Source organism: Equus asinus, chromosome 18, assembly GCF_041296235.1.
Source record: "Equus asinus isolate D_3611 breed Donkey chromosome 18, EquAss-T2T_v2, whole genome shotgun sequence".
Taxonomy (NCBI): domain Eukaryota; kingdom Metazoa; phylum Chordata; class Mammalia; order Perissodactyla; family Equidae; genus Equus; species Equus asinus.
This window is the reverse complement of record NC_091807.1, coordinates 15,638,888-15,660,092: the sequence shown is the minus strand read 5'-3', so window position 1 is coordinate 15,660,092 and position 21,205 is coordinate 15,638,888. Positions and strand designations below refer to the sequence as shown.

The window sequence follows — 21,205 nt, the reverse complement described above, 5'->3', positions numbered from 1 at the left end:
AAAGATCCCAGTTCCAGATACAGTCACATCCTGGGGTACTGAGGGGTAGGACTTCAACATATGCATTTTTGGTGGACATAATCCAGCCCTTAAACAGTGGTATTAACCTTCTCATCCTTCTAGGATACCTTATCCTAGGGCAGAGCAAATTTTCATGAATTCGTGAAAGACTTCTTGAAGAACATCTGAGTGACTCACTAGGAGCTTGAGGTAGACTTCTGTGAGGGTGGGTGAGAATTGTTCACCACAAATGTAGCTGAACAGAAGCAGGCCAAGGGGATATGGTACAAGGTACCCAGAACATCTACAAGATGTACCGGTATCACCTTAAGTCGTGATCACTAACCTGCAGTGGACTCTTACTGCCTGGCATAGTTGGCTAGTAATTGTACAGTTTCTCATCAAGTCACTTTCTGCCTCTGCTGAGCATGTTTCTCATATCTTCTCTTCTCTCTTCTAACCTCCAACACTTATTTCTCCAGTTTTAATGCCGATTGATGAACACTGCTACTGATTTCACTAAGAAGATCAAGCAATCCAAAAAGGACTTTCACAAGTCCATCTACTCCCTGTCATGATGCCCATGTGCTCTAACTTCTCTCCTGTTAAATGGATGTCTGTGCTGCTAGTTAAGACCAGCCCCTCCACTATCTCCAGCTCGTCTTCCTCAAAGATATTTCTTTAGTCCCTCATACTCTCACCCTTACTTCTTTGACATTAGTCTTTCCCTGACTATTTAACCTATTCCATCAGCACACAACAAGCTATTATTTCCCCTGAGTTCAACTTTTCCATCCCACTATTATCTTTCTCTCTTTTTACAGAAAACCTGCTTGGAATTTTTGTCTGTACTTTCTGTGTGTACTTTCTCCCCAATAACCCTTTTTGACCCCTTGCCAATCAAGCTTTCCCCTGCCTACCCATAGTCTCCAGTCCACCAGTGCGTGTTGCTGAATCCATGTTCAGTGCTCACTCCTCATTTCTCTTGATGTATCTGTAGCATCTGATGTACTCATGACTCTCTCCCATGAACACTTTCCTCACTTTGATTTCAGTTGACCACACTCACCTGTTCTCCTCCTACCTGAGTGGCTGCTCTTTCTCAGTCTCTGTTGCTCATTCCTCATTATCTTCCCAAATTTATATTCAGCTCAACCCTCTCTCCCAAACTCCAGACTCATATATATATATCTCCACTTGGATAAATAATAGGCATCTCAAACTTAACATGGTCAACATGAAGATCCGGATAATTACCCAGCAAACCTCTTTTGCAGTTCTTTCCACTTTAGTAAATCATCTTAGTTTCCCATATCAGAAACCTTGCAGTAATCTTTAACTCAATTTCTCTCACACTCCACAATCCAGTCTTTCAGCAAATCCTGTTAATTCTACCTCTAAAAATATATCTAGAATCTGTCTTACCACCACTTCGTACCACTTCTACTCTAGCGTGCTTTCCATGCCAGCATCCTCTCTTTCTTGGATTATTGTGTTAAGATCCTCATGATCTCCCTACTCTTGCAATCACTGCTTTACAGCTTATGCACAACAAAGCAGCTGGGGGGATTCTGTTAAATAAGATCAGATCCAGTCTCTCTACTGCTTAAAGTCTTCCAGTTGCTTCTCATCTCACTTAGAATAAAAGGCAAGAAGTACTTACTGTGGCCTGGCCCTCAGTTTCCTCACTGACCTCATCTCTTACATCCTCTTTCCATCTTGGCCCACCCTTTCTACAATGGCATTCTTGCTTTTTCTTAAACACACCAGTCACATTTATGCCTCAGGGCCTTTGCGCTTCCTTCTCCCCTGCCCCTGTTTTCCTGCAATTATCTTTCCCTGCATAAGGCAAACTCTTCCTTCAGGCCTTTGCTCTAATGTCACCTTTCAGGAAGGCCTTTCCTGATCTTCCTATCTAACATTTCAAGCCCCCTTCCCATATTTCTTAGTCCTCTTTTCTATTTTATGTTTCTTCTTACTCTTATCATTATCTGGTATCACATATATTTTGATATTTATATTGCTTATTTTTGGTTTTCTATTAGAGTGAAAACTCCATGAGGGCAGGAGTATTTGTCTGTTTTTTCACCTCTGCATCCCCAGCACTTAGACCAAGGCTCACAGGTAGTAAGTAATCTATATTTGTTAAGAGATGTGTGAAGATGAGTGGTCACCTATGTCAAATACTGCTGAGAGGTAGAGTGATGTGAGGGCTTAGATTTTGTAAGATAGTGGTTGTAGCTGACTTTGGCAAGATCATCTAGAGTGGTATGGTGGAGAAAATGCCAATTGGAATGAGTTGAGGAAATAGAGGTCATGAATTACCAACTCTGATTATATGTGAAGGAAAGAGAGAAATAGTGCTGTAACTGGAGGAGGCATGGGTCCAGAGAGACAGACCGTAGCAATGCATATTGAAATACCATTGGGAGTGTTTCCACAGGTGAGAAGAAGTTGATGATGGAGGACAAAGAAGGCTGACGTCTGTGTAGGCAAGAGCAGGCACAAGTGTTGACGAAACCCTTAGATAGAGAACAGAGACTTTGTTAGTTGTAACAAGAGAGAGCAGGATATTTAGTACAGATGGCAGGAAAGTTGATAGATTTTTGTGGCGGCAAAATAAAATAGTTCTCATTCAATTGTCTCTTTTCCTTAATTTTGAGGAAAATTCATCAGAGGCGAGATGAGAGTTCTGAGCTGGGTGTTTAGACCACATTTGTGAGAGGAGGTGGATTATGGAGAAAGAGAAGAGATGGGTGAAAAGTAGGACCTGATGATGTTGTGACTGTCCCCTTAGCTGGTTCACAGATGTGTATTTAGTGCCTGTTATTTGCAAGGCATCTCCCTCTAAGGGTGGAGTAACTGGTGGGTGCAGGCAAAGCAGTCATCGGAGAACTGTTACATGGACTTATCTTCTGTTTTCTCTGTATCTCAGTTAATTCAGTTGTAGGCAGCTACAATTATTTGAGTTTCTAAGAGCCTATTTATTTTATTTTCAAGATCATCAAAACAAAAGTGGGTTAAGTTTGCCAAACATGCGTGCCGTATCTATCGTCTGTCCTCCAATCCTTGAATCCCAAGACAGACACCAGTCTGTCACTGTCCTTTCTCATGCATAGATCTGGCATTATTTTGAGCCCTAGAATCCAGGAGAAAATGGTGGGTGAATACAGAACAGAGAAGAACATCTCATCATCATGTTCTTTCAATATTTGCTTTTATTATTTTGTTAACTTCCTCATGTTCCTTACAGGAAAATGAATAGAAAAGAGCAATTTCAAATCAAGGCTTCCAGAGTAACAGGACGTAATATACATACATAAGTGATTACATTTTTTTCTAATTTTCTATTCTTTCACAGATTTTAACCTGTGGTCATTTCAAATAGTTTGTTGACTTGACATATAGCTAGACACGGGGAACCAGCTTAATTAGGCAAATTCTACTGGTCAAAATAATTATTTTTTTTATATTTTAAAATAGAAAAAAGGGAAATTTACATGATTCAAGCTGAAAGGGCTCTTGTTCTGGGTGATACACTTTTCTTGACCTGTTGACTCTCAGGTCAAGTCAATGTGCTCAATTTTATTATTTTTACTATGACATGGGGGAGAACAAAGCCCACATGGAAAAAGGAATGTCCTTAAGAATTTAATTAACACAAGTTCAGGGGACTGGGAAACCAGATAAATAAATCAAGACATTGGCTTTGAACCATGCCAGTTGAGCATTTTCTGGGTCACTTAACATGAATTAGCGACATTTTTAGGGTCAAATAATGTATTTAGGAGTTAAAATTTATGGACTTTTAGCTTTCTGCCTAGCCTTGGCTTATGTTTGTGAAAAATGTGTAAATCCACAAATTAAGTAATAGGTAGTAGATACCCTTTGCCAAATGGTAAAAGGAAATGATGGAGAGATTAGTTTTTATGAAGATGGGAAAAAAATTGAGGTAAATAGTAGAATGTAAGCAGGGAAAGGATTGCCATATCTTTGAAAGAACTTTCACAACAACTAAGAAAAAAGATATGCTAATGAAAAGTTGGCAAAGAATGAGAATAAACAATAAAGCTGAATTATCAATGGCTAATTCTGAAAAAAAAAAAAAAAAAGACCACAATCTCTAATTTTGCTGTTATGAACTGACTCTCCAATTCAAAGTGCCTACCACTCCTTTCTTTCTTTCCAGTTGATTATTTGGGACCCCAACCTGCCCTTATTGGTAGCAATCATTTTTTTCTTGAGACTTCTTTACCCCAAATTGTCCAAGAACCTTGAGGATTTACTCAATTCCAAAGGCATAAATCCTGCTTTTAAAGGCCAGTGGGAAGGAATTGGTAATTTTCTCTGTCCACTGATACCATTCCTGCTCAGGCTGCCATCTGAAGCTGCCTTTGAAGACTGGTTCTGCTCATTCTGATGGATACATCTGAGTTCCTGGCTCTTCTACCTCTCTCACCAATTTTATTATGCCCTTCACTTGGGTTGCATAAGAATGTGTATTTCTGTTCTAATTCACAGGCTCAGCTTCTGATCTTCAATAAGATATCCTGCCTGGGCAACTGGACTTGGAGAAATGTCAGACTTCCATCACAAGTGAGGCCAGATCAACTCTTTTCCTATTATCATCAATTTGTAATGCCTTGCATTGAGCTTAGATTCCCAGCCTAAACTCCTCTTTGCTTCTTTTAAATTCTAATTTGGGAATTTCTCCTGTGATTTGTTTTCTCACTGCCTGATGTTGGGTAGAACAATTCTTGTCCATTCTAGCAGTTTTCCTTTATTTTGAATCTTGGAGAACAGAGTTCATGTTCTTGTGTTCTTTTTCCTCCTCTGTGTCCCTTTGCTTCTATGGAAATTGACCCATAACTCTTATTGGGATGTGGGAGTCTGTGTGTGTGTAGGTGCTGGGATTGTGGTCTGAGCCCAACTTTTTATATTAAAAGCTAAAGCAGACTTACAAAATCAAATAAAAATTTATATCTCTTTGCCTTAACCTTGTGTAACTAACATGGTTCACTCAAGTGATAACGCTTCTGAACAAAGAAAATCTATGCCAGTGTTCTGTACCTGCCTATCAGTGATCGATTTACATTAGTACTAAAAAAGAAACAATAAAGCAAGCAAGAGGAAGAATACCCTAGAAAATGATATTTCCCAGAAGTAGCAAGGATATGGGCCTGTAGATATTCTACTATACTACTGGTGTGAGTGCAAATTGATACAAACATTTGTGTAGGTATAAACAGTATATCATTTAGCTATTGCTGCCTAACAAACTACCCCAAAATTCAGTGCTTAAAATAATAAGCCTTTCTCCTTCCTCACAAGTCTACAAGTCAGCTGAGAAGTTCTGCTGATCTTGGCTTGTCTTAGTCATGGACCTGTGGTCAGCTGTGTGTCAGGTAGGTAGCTCTGTTGCATGTGGCTGGGCTCTCTCACATAGCTGAGATCAGCTGACCCCAGGCTTGTCCAGGATGGCTTTGCATGGAGAAGTGGGCTCTCCTCTCTGGACTCAGCAAGCTAGAACAAGCTTGTTCACATGTGGTGGCAGGATTCTAAGAGAGTGAGAAAAAACATGCAAGGCCTCTTGAGACCCAGGCTTGGAACTTACAGAGTCTCTTCTACGTAACTGTATTGGCCAAACAAGTCACACGTCCAACCCAAATTCAAGGAGTGGAGAAACAGATTTCACTTTTCAGTGTGAGGAGCTGTGTAGTCACATGCAAAAGCATGTGTAATAGGAGTCTGACTCATTTTCTGATGTTGGACTGCTAGCGGCTTTTAAGCCTCAACCCTCCCCCTTCCCCTTCTGCCCCATGTCTGGGCCAGCTGATAAGAAAGCCTGGGTACACCCTCCTTTAGAGCTGGTGGGAAGTTCAAACCACTCAAGCCCCTGTCCACACAGGAACCTCTTACCTCTTAGCCATCCTAAAAACTCCAGGCCAGGTCGTTTCCCTGCTCTCTCAAGCCGTGTTGGGATCTGCGTGGGAGACATGCTCTGCTCTCCTTAAAAGTCTCATTATCTAAGTATCACATCTTTTCATGCCCTCTTCGTGTGTGTGACATCATTAGTCTTAACACCAAAACCAAATTTTGGGGTTCATCCTGAGCGGCACAACAGTGTGGATACAGGGTAAACATGAAGAAATGCAGCCATTTGTGTGATCTATCACAATCAGTGTGTGCTGTAGTATAGCAGTCACAAACAACCCCCAAATCTCAGTAGCTTATAAAGACAAAGGTATATTTCTTGCTCATGTTACATGCCTTTTTTTTGTGGTGGGCTTCATTCTATTCCTGTTGGCTGTGGTTGGGGCTGTGCCTCCGATGTCACTACAGTAGGCTGGTGGCTATTATCCACATGGTTCTTTGCTCCTTTTTATTCTATAATCCAAGCTGATGAAACAGCTCTCATCTGGAATACCCATTTCTAATGTCAGAGAAAAAAGAGAGAAAGAGCTGTGGCAAAAACACAGTGGTTCTTAAAGCTTCTACTTGGATGTGGTATAGGTCACACCTTTTATATGCCCTTGGCCAAAGTAAGTCATGTATCCATACTCAATGGCAATGGGACAAGAATAAATTCTCCTTCCACAAAGGGCATTGTAAGTCACATGGCAATAGATGAATAATCCTCTTAATGGAAGGAGGAGGTTAATTTGGAACAATAATGTAATCTACTGAGAAACTTTTACAGAAAGGTCAAAAGCTTTAAATTTTTCCTTAGCTTTTGATCTAATAATTCTCTGGCTAGAATTTAACCTAACAAACAAGATATTTGAAAATATGGAGCTATGAGGAAGATCATCTCAGCTTTCTGCAAGAGAAACTCCTATTGATAGGGGATTTGTTAATATATTGTAATACATTATTATGATACAATATTATTTATACATTAAAATGATATTACAGAATAATACCATAATATAGAAAAATGTTCACAATATTATTATGATAAAATTTTATATAGAGAATATATACCCAAAACTTATTCATTAAAAAAATTTTAATTGTGATCAAAAACATATAATTACCATCTTAACCATTTTTAAATATATTAGCTTATTCATTTTTTAAGAAAAAAATTATATAACTATGTGTTGGGAAAATGCTGGAAGGAAACAAACTTTTAATAGAGATATCTCTGGGGGTTAGGTAATCTTTATTTTCTATGCCTTATTTACTAAAATCTTAAAAGAATGTGTGGCTTTTGCAATAGAAAACAATATAAAAATTAAGTGGTGAAATCTTGGAGATCTTTGATGGAGAGAAATATTGAAATGCAAATTTTTATTTATGAACTCAAAGGGATGATAAATAATAGAGTATGAAGCATCCAATGTTTGTTCGGGTTACATTTGACACCCAGATTGTGATCTTTTAAAAACGTTAGTGGATTAGTGATTTTTTTCTCAGTTTGCATTGGTTTGGATAACACTAATCAAAATGTCTCAAAGCATACTGTTGGAATCCTTCCAACTCAGAGTACAGTCTGTCAGCATCCTGTGATATGAGAAGGAATGTATAGCCATTCTCTGTCCTAGCTTTTAGTAATATAGAGTATTTTCCCCAAAAAGTGGAAGACAAAAGATCTGTAAAAACACTTTTGGCTTATTGGCATTTGGTTGGTTTATGAAACCTAACAGATTGGAAAGCCCTCCTTTGGTGTGTCAGCGACTGCGGAGCAGGAGCTTTGTCTTGCATGTGTTGCGTCAGAAGCCTGAATGGATCTGCGTCCCCAAAGTATGGATGCTGGTGACTGACGACCGAGAGCTCTGCCAGGCTATTGTGAAAGAGACCGTCTACTGTCTTAAAAAGCATGCCTCTTCAAAAGAGCTTACTCTCGTTTTTCAACTGCTTTGTCAACAGTTGGGGGCTCGTCAAGTTAATTCACACATTCATTCCATATCCCCTACATGGTTTGACTACATCTAATACCTGGGGCACAGCGTAATTAAGTGAAATGTTGGATTGAAATTGCAGGGACTTTGCAAATTATCTTTCTCTCTGTCTTAAATGCCAAATCAATGTAGTTTTAAATTAGTAAACTAAATATGTAGTAAATTTATAATAAATTAGATGATGTATAATGCTATTCCACTAAATTGATGGGAGGAATAGGCCCACTATAGACACTAACTCAATATTACAGATTATGCTATTGTGGGTCTCTTTAGTATAGGGGCCAGATGGCCTGCAATGCACAATGTTTCCTGGGGCATCAATATGTTATATTTCATTCCAGTGATTCTAATTTTTAAGACCAGTTAAGTGTCTTCATTAAAGAAAGAAAGGAGTATAAAATGCATAACTTTTATTCATCTATCAGTGGTGATCTTATAAAAAATCATTGCTAAAAGAAGAAACTTCTTTTACTGAGAAAATCCTTCACGTTCTTTTTATCTTTGATTCCTTTTGTCTTAAAGATCAAGTTATTCTGTGAAGTGGTGGGGAGAGTTTTCCTATTTGCTGTGTTTTCCTTTAAGCCTCAGCATGGTTTCATCAAACAAAAGCTTTATATGAGAGTCTAGTTTATTACTTGGAGCTGCAATGGCTGCAGCAGTGGTGTAGGAAAGGAGCCTGGAATCCTGTCCAGTTGGCATCCTTGGTCCAGTTCCTTTGATGGTTCCTGATACAGCTTTGAAGATCTCTGGGCTCCAGGATGAGCCATTTTTAACCACTAATTTGAAGTGTAAAGCAACACAGCTTTGCTTTCAGAAGTAAATCCATATATCGTCCCTCCCACCATCAACACTTTTAAAAATAGCTCCAGTAAAACACTGCAAGCTTATAAACTGTGGTCAGCTTTCAGGAGTTTACAATTTCTAACAAGGAAATGTTTGAATTTCAACATTTCCCTTAAAATGATTGAGCTATCACATATTCATAGGTAACATTTGTTGCATGGTCTTAATGTGGTCTTACCTGTAATTAAGGCCACAAAAGATTTATTCGGACCCTTGCACACAGAGTTCAGCATGCCACATGCACACCAGCCTCTTATTTTAATATGAGAGAGGGTAATCTGTGGCTTGGTAACATGGAACCAAAGATTACAGAGTCAGGGAACATGAGGAATAGAGGATATATATTTTTTATGTATGGAAAGAGGCAGGTTACCTAAGTTTTAAGGCAAAACAAAGAAAGCTTTGAGACTAGCATGATGCACTTATTACAGGAAGCAGTGAACATTTAGAACTAAGCCATGTTCAGGAAAGGACAGCAGAAATGTGATTGAATTCCTTCAAGGTTTTGATCTTCATGCAACTCAATTCTGTATCAATTATGTTATGCTCAAACCAATCGGCTAGTAGGTGTGCAGGTCCATACATATTTGTGGGGTCCAGTGCAAAATGAAAATGTGAGGCCCTTGTTCCAAAAGCAGGAAAAAAGTCCTACTAAAGGTACTAACATATGAAGATTTTTCCTTCCTTTCATGATTTCTCTCTGACTTACCATGATGTATTTTATTTGCTATTTAATGTCATTCTAAGTAAAGAAAAATTAAAATTTTAAATCATTAGCATGAATTTTACTGTTCATCTATATCTCGTGCAATACCAGTTTTAATGCAAATTTAAGCATTTGATTCTTATGCAGAATCACCAAAATTACGGAATTTGTTTTGGGGGTTGGCTATGTACTCAGACACTTTTCGTGATGGATTTGTCCATGCCTTTGGTTTCTCCTTTGCTTAGCACTACCTGTTTTGTTCATCATGTCCAGTGCTTCTCATCCTGGCTAACTTAGTGGCCTAAGAAGAGAGCAGAATTGGTGGCAAGTGGTAGAATGCAGCGTGCCTGGAAATGTCACTCCCCAGTCCCTTATCCTGGTTTTCCTTTTTCTGAATCTTGCCACTTGCTCATATTTAGGTCTTTCCTAAATCCTGTTTAGAGATCTTCTATCACCTAGAGACCATGTATTTCTGGAAACGTGGCTCTAATAGTTGTGATTAAGCTTTTTGTTTTCTCAGGATTTTAGATTTTAATGTTCTTTGGGTTAACCTCTTATAGTAGATTGGATAATGATCCCCACAAAGATGTCCATGTCCTAATCCCTGGGACCTGTAAATATGTTACCTTACATGTAAAAGGAACTTTGTAGATATGTTCAAATTAAGACTTGGGGAGATGATCCTGGATTATCTGGGTGGGGCCAATGTATCACAAGGGTCCTCGTAAAAGGGAGGCAGCAGTACCAGAGTGAGAGAAAGAAGAGAGAAGATGGAAGCAGAGATCAGAGAGGAGGGAAATGATACACTGCTACCTTTGAAAATGAAGGAAGGAGCCAAGGATGTAGATTGCCTCTAGAAACTGGAAAGGCCAGTGAAAGAGATTCTCTCCCAGAGAATTCAGAAGGAACCAGCCCTGCTGATACCTTGGTTTTAGCCAATGAAACAGATACTGCACTTCTGACCTCTAGAACTATAAGATAAATTTGTATTGTTTTAAGCCACTAAATTTGTGGTAATATATTGCAGCAGCAGTTGGAAAATGATGCATCTTTCTTCTTATTAGATTTGATAATTAAAATATTTCCCCTCAATAGATGGATTATTCTACCTAATGAAGCAAGTCCTAATCTTATGATACTAATAGGAGAATTTTGATCTTGGTATAGGTTGAATATCTCTAGAAGGGTCTGAAGATTCTGCTTTTATTAACCTGGTCTAATGGAAATTATATGAAATAAGATCAATTTCATTGAATACTTAAAAAATTTTCAGAAGGTAGTCATTGATGAAAGCAAGGAATTCATTTTAGTCTCTCACCTAATATTGACATACTTAATTATAAACTATGATCAAGAAGATGTGTATCATATAAAGAGGAATACTTGACCTCATGGAGTTTATAATCTACTAGTGAAATAAAACAAACACCCAAATAACTGTCAAATACAAGTCAAAATAGAAGTGCCAAGAGAGAGATATGAAGTGATATTGGAGCTTAACATAGGAAAATAAAATGTTCTGGATGAAAGAATGGGAGGTCATCAGAGTGGACACCATGATATAGTTGTTGCTTGCATTGAACTTTAGGTAATGGGTAGGAATTTATTAGGTGGAGATGGAAAGGGTAGTGAGAGAAAAGGATGTTTCAGTTGAGAGGAGTAATGTGAATTAAAAGATGGAAGCAAAGTAAAACAGATCTTAATTTAGGAACAGGGCAATAGACTAGTTTGTTTGGAATATAGTACGTATAAAAGGATCTAAAAGGAGACAGGATGGAGAGGTGGATAGTAGTGAGTTCAGAGAACACTGAATGCTTTGGTGTTTAGAAGTTTTGGACTTGTGTCTATAGGCAAAGGAGGTTGATGAGTTTGCAGAGCTGGTGGGATTCATAGGTAGAGAATTTCCACAGAAAACTTAAACATGTATGCTTAAAGAGTAGGATAAAAGGCAAATTTAGAGTCAAAACCTAAATTTTATTTCCGATTATGCCCCTAACTTGGATCAATCCTTTCTTGGTTTGCTCATTTGTAAAGCTATTGCTTTGAAACGGATTGTGGATGAAATTAGTTATAGGTTTAATAATCTGTGATTCTGTGGTACCAGGATTAATTTTGGGGTCATTTGCATAGAGGTCATGGTTTAAATTGTGGGAATAATTGAGACTGCAAACGGAGTAAGTGTAGAAATTAAAGAGAAGAACGCCAAGGATAGAGCATCATGGAATATGCGGATATATGGGAATTACAGAAAATGGAACAGAGAAGGATACCAATGAGGTATCAGAGAGGCAAGAGAACTCAGGGTCAGGGAGGCCTTCAGAGAGGAGGATGCCAAAAAAAAAGGGCTAGGGTAGGGAAATTTTAGCTTGTTTATGGGCTGAAAGAAAGGTAAATTCCAAAATTAAAAAGAAAAAAAGACTGGGTCAAGATTTCAGATGGGGCAAGATTTTCTAAAGAGATGGAAGAAGGAAAACCAAAGCATGCTGTGGTGAAGTTAGATACAGAAAGAGGAAGTACTCTCCTTCATATGGAAGAGGAGAAAGAGACAGCGTTAGGATTTAGAGACACATTGAAAGCGAGCCTGGGAAGGTGAAGAATTTCAGGATGAACAACTTCCACGTTCTTCTTATGTTGAGGTGACTGAACTTGCTGAGTGGAACAAAGTTGTTGAATGGTAGAGGGGTTGAAGGAAGAGGAAAACTGAGTGATCACTGCAGCAAGTCCAAAAGGAGTTAATGAAATTAAAAATAATTTTAATTAATTGGCATTAAAATAAAATCAAATAATAAGTAATAAAACTTTAAAGAGTGGTTTGCAAAGAAGAATAATGGGGGAAAATGTGCTTGGTAAAATATTAAAACATATAACAAGGTTGCAGTAATTAAACCATCATGGATTTGCAACTTGACCAGGCTTATTGATAGGTGGGTCAAAATTCATAGTCCAGAAATAGATTTGAGTAAATATAATGAGTTAGCATATGATGAGGAGGATATGAGGGATTAGCAAAAGGAGGGATGGATTTTTCAATCTATAATGTTGGATCAACCTTGTAAAATTGTTAACATTTTATAATTGTTAAAAACCAGCCTAAACTTGTAAAAATAATAAAGTCCAATCTTCTCCTTACTCAACATACCAAAAATTGCAAATGACCCAGAGATTTAAGAGTAAAAACACAATTTTGAAAATGAAGGAAAGAAAAATGGTGAATATTTTGGTAACTCTTGAGATAGATGGTGATTCTTTATCAGTGTGAAGACAAATTTAAAACTTAAGAGAGTGATAGATTTGATTCTCTCTAAAATGTTTTCTAAAAGGTAGAGAGTGAAAGAGATGGAAGGATGTCAACCAAAATGTTGATAATAATTCTCTCTGGAGAGTGAGATTTTGACTGATTTTTACTCTCACTTGTATACTTTTCTGTATTTTTCTCAAGAGAAGGAATTCTTATGAGTAAGCTAATTTTTAAATTTTTTTTTTAAAGATTCACACCTGAGCTAACAACCGTTGCCAATCTTCTCTCTTTTTTTTTTCTACTTTTTCTCTCCAAGTCCCCCCAGTACATAGTCGTGTATTTTTAGTTGTGGGTCCTTCTAGTTGTGGCATGTGGGATGCCGCCTCAACGTGACCTGACAAGCGGTGCTATGTCCGCACCCAGGATCTGAACCAGTGAAACCCTGGGCCACCCAAGCGGAGCGTGTGAACCCAACCACTCGGCCACGGGGCCGGCCCCTAATTTTTTAATTTCGATGAAAGATAAATTACAAAATGTTCATTATTTGCAGGTGTTAAGAATGCAAGAATCTGAGGTGAAATGAGTCATTATTTGGCACTGCTTTGGCAGCCTATGAGTTAAAGTGGGAAAATAAGTTGTGAAATATACTAAATATTAGGGAATGAATAAAATGGGTGGGTGGTAAGTAGGCTTTTAAGATGCTGGTGAGAAACTGCCTAAAGGGACCCTCTGTGGCGTCAGGGCACACTGAGAGACAGAGCAGTACAGAGACAGATTGACTAGGGGGCCCAGGGAGTGGAGGACGTGGAGCCTGTGAGGACAAAGGACAATAGACTCATTAGGATGAACCTGAAGGCAGGACAGGGGATATTCTGAATTCTAGGTTTCAGAAATTAACAAATTCAGAGTGATACTCAGGGTCAAGAAATAAATGTTTCTGGTAAGGAGATGAAGCAGGTTGAAAATAAGTGTCATGTGAGTTGTCCAGGGTGAGCAATTCTCACCCATTATTTTCATAGAAAGGATTGTTTGAAGAAAAAACTAAGAATGCTCTTAAAAGTGTAAAGAATTGGAACACTGTGTTTTATATATTATTTGTTAATATCAATGATATAATTATTTTTAAAAAGTAATGACAATAAAATTTAAACCATTGCACAAACCCTTATTTACACAATTTGTACGATTTGTAAACTGTCCTTTAATCTTGCATTGTACTATGCTATCTCCTCCCCATTTTTTTCCCCTATTTCTTAAATAGCACTTAATGTTACTTCTGGACTCCTACTGGCAATATTGCTTTCTTTGCAGAAACATCTGTGCAGCCAAAAAAAAAATTAAAGTTATTCAGCCTTGGCATGTGTACAATGTATTTTATATTGATTAGTTTTAATGTGATCAGCACTATCCTTTGTATTAGGTGACCTCTGTGATTTATATTAGTTGAAATTTAGTTCTATGATTTAATAGAGGGTCCACTGAAAGAAACTTGAATTGAATTATTGAATCTGTTTATATTTCTACAATAGAGAAGAGTCTAAATGAATCTTACAAAAATTAACAACCTTTCTCTGTTGATAGTTCACCATCCCTGCCAAACCCTCATAAAACTTAATTTTTATATCTTAGGGATCTTTATCTTCTGAAGTTGGCTTTCATTACATTTTATATGATTGCTATTTACAATCCACTTTCAAATATTATCCTCTGTTAAAGGCGAAAATTCGGTCTTATTATCTTCTTTTATGCATGTAATGAAATTGAAGCTCGGTGAGGTTAGCTGATTAGAATAAAGATACACAAAAAATTATAAATAGTTATGTGCTTAGAGTTAAAAGCACACCATAGGTTCCTTCCACAGAACCACATTTTGAAAATGCTTCGCACGAATATGTAAATATAGTTTATCCTAATTCTGCTGAATCAAGATGCTTAATGAAAGGTCAGATGAAAAACAAGCCACAGACCTTTAAAGGCAAATAATTTTATTACCATAATTTCTTCAGTTTGATGAGGAGTAAATTCTAATTCTTAATATCAGATAGTTTTTACTTGGAATTTTCCTCCCTTTTAAATTTAATGGTAATTGATACAGCATGTTCTGCAAAAATGAAAATGTGAATTGGAACAATATAAGCAATGTTCTGAATTTCCTATTCAAAGTTTTCTATTAATATCCCAAAATAAACTCAAATTAAAGATTTTCTATAGTTAGACAATTTTCTCATACTTGAGACTCTTTAAATGCCATATGTAGGCTTTACAATATTGTTCAGCCTTACTTTTTGTTTGCAAGTTATTGTTATCATTTTGGTAAGGAAGATTGGCTGTGAGCTAATGTCTGTTGTCAATCTTCCTCTTTTTGTTTTCACTTGAGCAAGATTGTCTCTGAGCTAACGTCTGTGCCAGTCTTCCTCTATTTTGTATGTGGGAGGCCGCCACAGCATCCCTTGATGAGTGGTGTGTAGGTCCATGCCCGGGGTCTGAACCTGTGGACCCTAGGCTGCTGAAGCAGAGTGTGCAAACTCAACCACTAGGCCACAGGCCAGCCTCAACTTGCAAATTATTTTTGACTTGTAAGTCTGAACTGCAAAGACACACTGACAGGACTGTGATGGGTCACTGTCATGGGCTGAAGTGTATCCCCCAAAAAACTCATGTTGAAATCCTAACCTCCAGTACTTCAGAATGTAACTGTATTTGGAGAAAAGACCTTATAAAGGGGTAATTAACATTAAATGAGGTCATATGGTTGGGTCTCAATCTATGTGACTGCATTTGGAGATTGGGCCTTCACAGAGGTGATTAAGTTAAAATGAGGCCAATAGGGTTGAGCCCTAATCCACTATGACCCGTGTCCTTTTAAGAAGAGAAGGAGACAGTAGGGATGCATGTGCACAGAGAAAAGACCATGTGAGGACACAGTGAGAAGGTGGCCATCTGCGAGCCAAAGAGAGAGGCTTCAGGAGAAACCAAACCTACTGACACCTTGATCATGGACTTCCAGCCTTCCGATATGTAAAAAATAAATTTCTGTTGTTTAAGCCTCCCAGACTTGGGTATTTTGTTATGGCAGTCCTAGCTGACTAATATTGTCATCAAAAAAAAGAGACGACTCTTTTTTAGAACATTCTATAAGATTGAAACGTCAGGTTCTGTAAATGAACCGATGCCTTACTATGTCACTGCTCTCAGGCAAATGGAAGGTTGAATTTCCTGGACCTCTTGTGGATGGAGTGCCTGTGTTAGTAGCTCTGGAGCATTTATTTGTTAGTGCAATAGTCTCCAGAATTTCCTCTGCCTAGGTGATCATGGAAACGTGAGGTAGGATTGCTTCCTGACTGTGTACTTTGTTTATATGTAAACTTTTATTCTGTGAAAGTACGCGATTGGGAAGGGGGGGGGTGTCACTCTTTGTTACCACAAATTTATCCTTTAATTTATCCTTTCTGATATAGCTGTGTTATATTTGTTAAAAATGAGTGACAGCTAACTTTTTCCTACAGTTAAAGAAGACATACAAAAAAAGTATCAGCTTGTGGATACATGACCAGCAAAAACATTCCAATACCTTGTTTATGCAAATGGTTGTTGAATCCACAGATAATGTGCTCATTCCTATTCATCTCCATGGAACAAGGGTAAAAATATTTTATCCATATCAGGGGAAGAATATTTGGGTGATTAAAGGCCTAGAGCTGGCAAATGTGACTCTTCACTGTTTATAGAACAGCGTTGGCAAGATTCCTAAACATCACCATTTATAAAATCATAAAAACCCCCTATTCAACATGAAACAAAGCCAAAGTTCATTTGCACAGTTTTGCTGCTGTAACTGAAACCACTTAGGGCTGTTTATTGTTCTAAGACCAGAAACAATAAAGATAGCATAAACAAGAAACTGACCCAGCGTGATGCTATCGGGTGAATCAAAGAAAAACAACCAAGTTTTTATATACACAGTTGAGCTCATTCTCTTCCTGACTGTGGTTAACATTGCCAGCATGAAGCTTTATGTTGTCTTTTTTGAAACCGGGGATGAGGGAAAGGGCAAGTCGGCAGTGATTATAAAGATAGCTCTGTCTCAGTATGTTTCTCTTACTTCTCTTCTTCTTTTTAATGTATGCGCTATAACATAAATTTGCTTAGGGAGAAAGTAAAGCTAATATTTTAGTGCAGCCAGAAATTCTGTACCTCATGAAAAACAAAAGTCAAAACATTTTTCTCTCTATTAAAAAAGTTTAAAGAATTGAATGTGCTTAATAGAAATATTAAGCAAATATAGCAAAGACCAAAAGTTAAAGTGAACTGATTCCCAAATGTTCAAACTATTAGGAGATACTAGCAAACTGGAACAGGACTCGTTAGTTGAGATGGCACTGGGGGGCAACTGAGTGGTTTTAGTCTTTTAAAGGAGACACTGGGCCATTCCGTTTGCTTGCTCTTCAATGTTTATGCTGGCAGATTTTCAGACTCAACTGTTGGTTTATGTGCATGAGACTGAATGAAGAGATATAGGATGATGGAGGGAGAGAGTGGTTTTAGGTCCACGTCTAGACACCCAGATGCTGCTGACTGTGCTGCTTGGATAGAGCCATGAGCTGAATTCATGGAGAGCCAACGTTAGACATTAGGCATGAGGACACTGGTAGTTTGATTCAGGAGAGAGGAAACCAAGGGTTCCACCAGCAACAACTTCATATGGGGGGTAGCCAGCTGTCCAGGGCCCTGACCAGAGCAGCCACCTAGCATCAGACAACTGTGAAGTCCTGGGGGACAGTGAGTGATGAGGGGCTCCTTGTCCATCTGGACACTCTATTTCTTTTTTTGTTTTGTTTTGTTTTTCTGCTGAGGAAGATTTGCCCTGAGCTAACACCTGTTGCCAATCTTCCCCTGTTTTGCTTGAGGAAGATTAGCCCTCAGCTAACATCTGTGCCAGTCTTCCTCTATTTTATATGTGGGTCACCACCAAAGCATGGCTGATGAGTGGTATAGGTCCACGCCCAGGATCCAAATTCGTGAACCTGGGCCACAGAAGTGAAGCATGCTGAACTTAACCACTATGCCATGGGGCTGGCCCCTCCTTTGTTTTTTTTTTTTTTTGGTGTTTGTAGAGTAAGGTTGGGGAAATTACTGATAGCCTAGAATTAAGAGGCTGGGTTTACCTGAAAGAGAATGTTTTATAATGAAAAGAGTAAGTTAATTACTTATATTTTTCATATTATTACTACTATTATTGTTATGTAATTTTCCTCTGATGCCTAGTGGAAGGTGGGCTCATGGATGATAGGTTCAGATCCATTATATAAATCAAAGAAACAACAGACTTTGGCACAAGTGGAGTTGTATTATGTACATTATTGCTCCTTCTACAAGTATTTATTGATATTTGCTGTAAGTAAGGCGCTGGGCTATTTTATTCATCAGTCATGCTAACTAAGAAATTTTCATTGTTAACTTTTTATAGTATACAATTTGCTATGGCTGTAGGTTACTCTTTTTACTGCTCTAATTCTTGTAAGTACATATGTTTACTCAGGTTTAATTTAAGGTTAAAAGTATAGCTTGCTATCTTTATTTGGGAATATGTCCTATTTATGGTGTTTTTCTCAGTGTTATATGTTTTCACTTCTTCTTTCATCTCCACTAACTGTGCTCCAGGGCAGGATACCTATTTATTTGACACCCCTCTCTCTCTCTTAAATATATCACACATATTTCAATGCCTGCAATATCATAGGTATCCCATAAGGATTTGAAGAGTGAATATGTAATTTTTTAGACTGTGTCCAACTTGAAAAAAGATGCAGATACCATATAACTAAAACATACACTACAATTCAGAGCAATCTGTTTAAAAATAAATAATTTTTGATGACATATTGATAAATGTGAATTGTAGAAAATCAGAAAGTAGAAGTGTCTACTTTAGACAAGTGAAATATATCTAAGTGTTCAATTTGTATTGTCATGTAACTTTCACTTATTCTTTTTACGGTAATAAGATGTCCATACAATGTTAGCTGACAATAGCTAAAATATAACTCTCCCTGGGAATACCTGTATTGTAAAAAGCAGTTGTTGGAGTCAAAACGTCTCCAAGAGCCCATGAAATGACAGTGGGAGAATGGCAGGCTGTTTGATTCGTATTTTGAGTTGGGATTAAATAGAGAAGATGGAATGTATACTGAATTGTATTGTCACAGCATAAGAAAAAGTCATTTAAATATGCTTTCTCCTGACCCTGATTTGACTTTTGGTTTTCCATAAATATGCTCATATTGTGAATAAAGGAAATAATAGTTCAAATTTAATCTAAAAGGGGAGCTGTTATGAGAGACATTGTGGCATAGGGGTTAACGCATGGGCTCTAGAACCGGAAGGACAGAATTCCAGTGCTCGTTCTGCTACTTACTAGATGAATAAGCGTAGGCAAATTATTTTAGTTTTCCATGCTCATCAGTAAAATTGCTAAAATACTAAGCTCGGCTTTGAGTGCATAGAGCTGTTGTGAGGATTAAATGGGTTAACAAATATTAACATAGTTCAGAATAGTGACGGCACAGGGTTGACTAATATTGGGACATCTAATCCCTTCAAATTTGGAAATAGTCTTGGAGGAGAAGGATTCAGTGAAGAGAAACTGCAATAATTTACAAAATAGAATAATTAATCTCATGAGGGAAAATAAAGGGTATGAAAAAATATGCATTACCTGGCAAAAGGCTAAGGAGGGGAGCGTCATAACCACTTACTCATCTTTCAAGTGGCAGAGAGAATTATTGAATGTGGTACAAAGGAATAAAACTATAATTAATAAGACTAAGTGTAAAAGGAAAAACATTTTGACTAAACATGAGGAAAGCAAAAAAGAGATAATTCAAAACAAGAATGTTGTAATTGTGGGAATCCTCCCCAGAAAAGTGAGTGAAGCCTTGCTCGTGAAAGCATTTTTAACACTCCAGTGTGTCAGATACTGTAAAAGTTCACTGTCCTGTTCACTTTGGAAGTCAAACTAGCAGCTTTCAGCGTGCCGCATATAAACCTAGTCTTCTCACTTTCTCCTATGTCAGAGAGAAAACAGTTCATCAGTAGGAGTTTTAGACTTTTGTGATATTTATTTTATCTGCAGGGCCCAAATATTCAGTTCATGGCAGGAATAGACATGCTTATATAAAGTAGAAAATGAAAATACATTTTCTTCCTATACAATATTACAGTAACTCCAATTTCATAGGCCAGAGGAAAGCTGGATCACCATCCTTTGTTCCTGAGTGTTGCTGTGGGTCTCATCCATCTGGGCCTGCTGGTATCCTGACCTCCTTCACACAGATAGGACATTTGTTGGCCTGCCTTCGTCTGGTCTGGCCTGTCCAAGTTTGTGTTGATGTGTTGAGCATGTGTAATGGGAGAGACCAAGCTTTCTTCTTGGATACTTGCAATTCTTTTACATCTTTAGAAAAAGTGAAGCTAAATTTCCATGCCACGTGACAAAGTTCAATAAGCAAAACCAGAGACCCAAGTCAATATATATGGTTTCTAGAAAATGAGGAGAATGGGAAGCATAATTCCAATATACAGTATATCAGGAGAAAATGCAAAATAAAAAGGAATGTCAGAACTGAAAATGAAATAGAGCCCACATTACTTGCTATAATAATTTTTTGTTATTTTTTTGAGGAAGATTAGCCCTGAGCTAACATCTGCCGCCAATCCTCCTCTTTTCGCTGAGGAAGACTGGCCCTGAGCTAACATCCATGCTCATCTTCCTCTACTTTTTTAAATACATGGGATGCCTGCCATAGCATGGATTGATAAGCAGTGTGTAGGTCTGCAGCTGGGATCTGAACCAGCCAACCCTAGGCTGCCGAAGCAGAACGTGCGAACTTAACCACTGCACCACTGGGCTGGCCCCCGCTATAAGAATTCTCTTAAAGGGATTCAAATACCTCTTTGGAAGTATCCATAAGAATTTGCCTCTAATACTCAGGGAGAAAAATATTTTAGACTTGTTTGCTCTTCTTCCTAGAGTTGACTGTGTAGAGGTTCTAACAAAGGCAGTGTAATCCAATGGTTAGCATGGAACTATGCCAAGAAAAAGCTGGATGACAGATTGTTAATCTTCAGATGGTTTAGTTTAGTGCAGTCGAATAGTAACAATGTTTTACATGCTTATAGCACTTTTTAATTTTCAAGTGGTTTCATTATGTTTTCTCTTTTGATCAGTTTGGATTTATCATTTAAAGAGATCAATCAGGGAGGGAGGCCCAACCCATGGTTAAGAAATATATAGACTGCTTTGTTTCTACATCATTTTAATGTACAAAGAATTCTGTGTCTTCATCAGAAGAGTTTCCAGAGAAGAAGAATATTAGCAAATTCATTTCTTTTAATGCTTGTATTCCCAAAGCTAATTCAGTTTTAGCCATTTGAAATTGGAGGCAAAGAGATACTATTTTATATTTATAAATCTTGACTTCGCACTATAAGTCAGAGTTCTCAAATATTTAT

General features: G+C 37.8%; 1 long non-coding RNA gene across 2 annotated transcripts in view; it reads left to right on the top strand.

Annotated features, from left to right (window-relative positions):
- The window catches only part of LOC139040974 (uncharacterized), a 147,237-nt gene that overhangs the window by 78,196 nt on the left and 47,836 nt on the right, over positions 1-21,205 (top strand). For both annotated transcript variants that reach the window (XR_011495359.1, XR_011495358.1), the window contains exons 3-4: positions 4,522-4,596; positions 5,332-5,405. This is a non-coding gene — a long non-coding RNA (uncharacterized lncRNA). The remainder of the gene's footprint in view (positions 1-4,521; positions 4,597-5,331; positions 5,406-21,205) is intronic.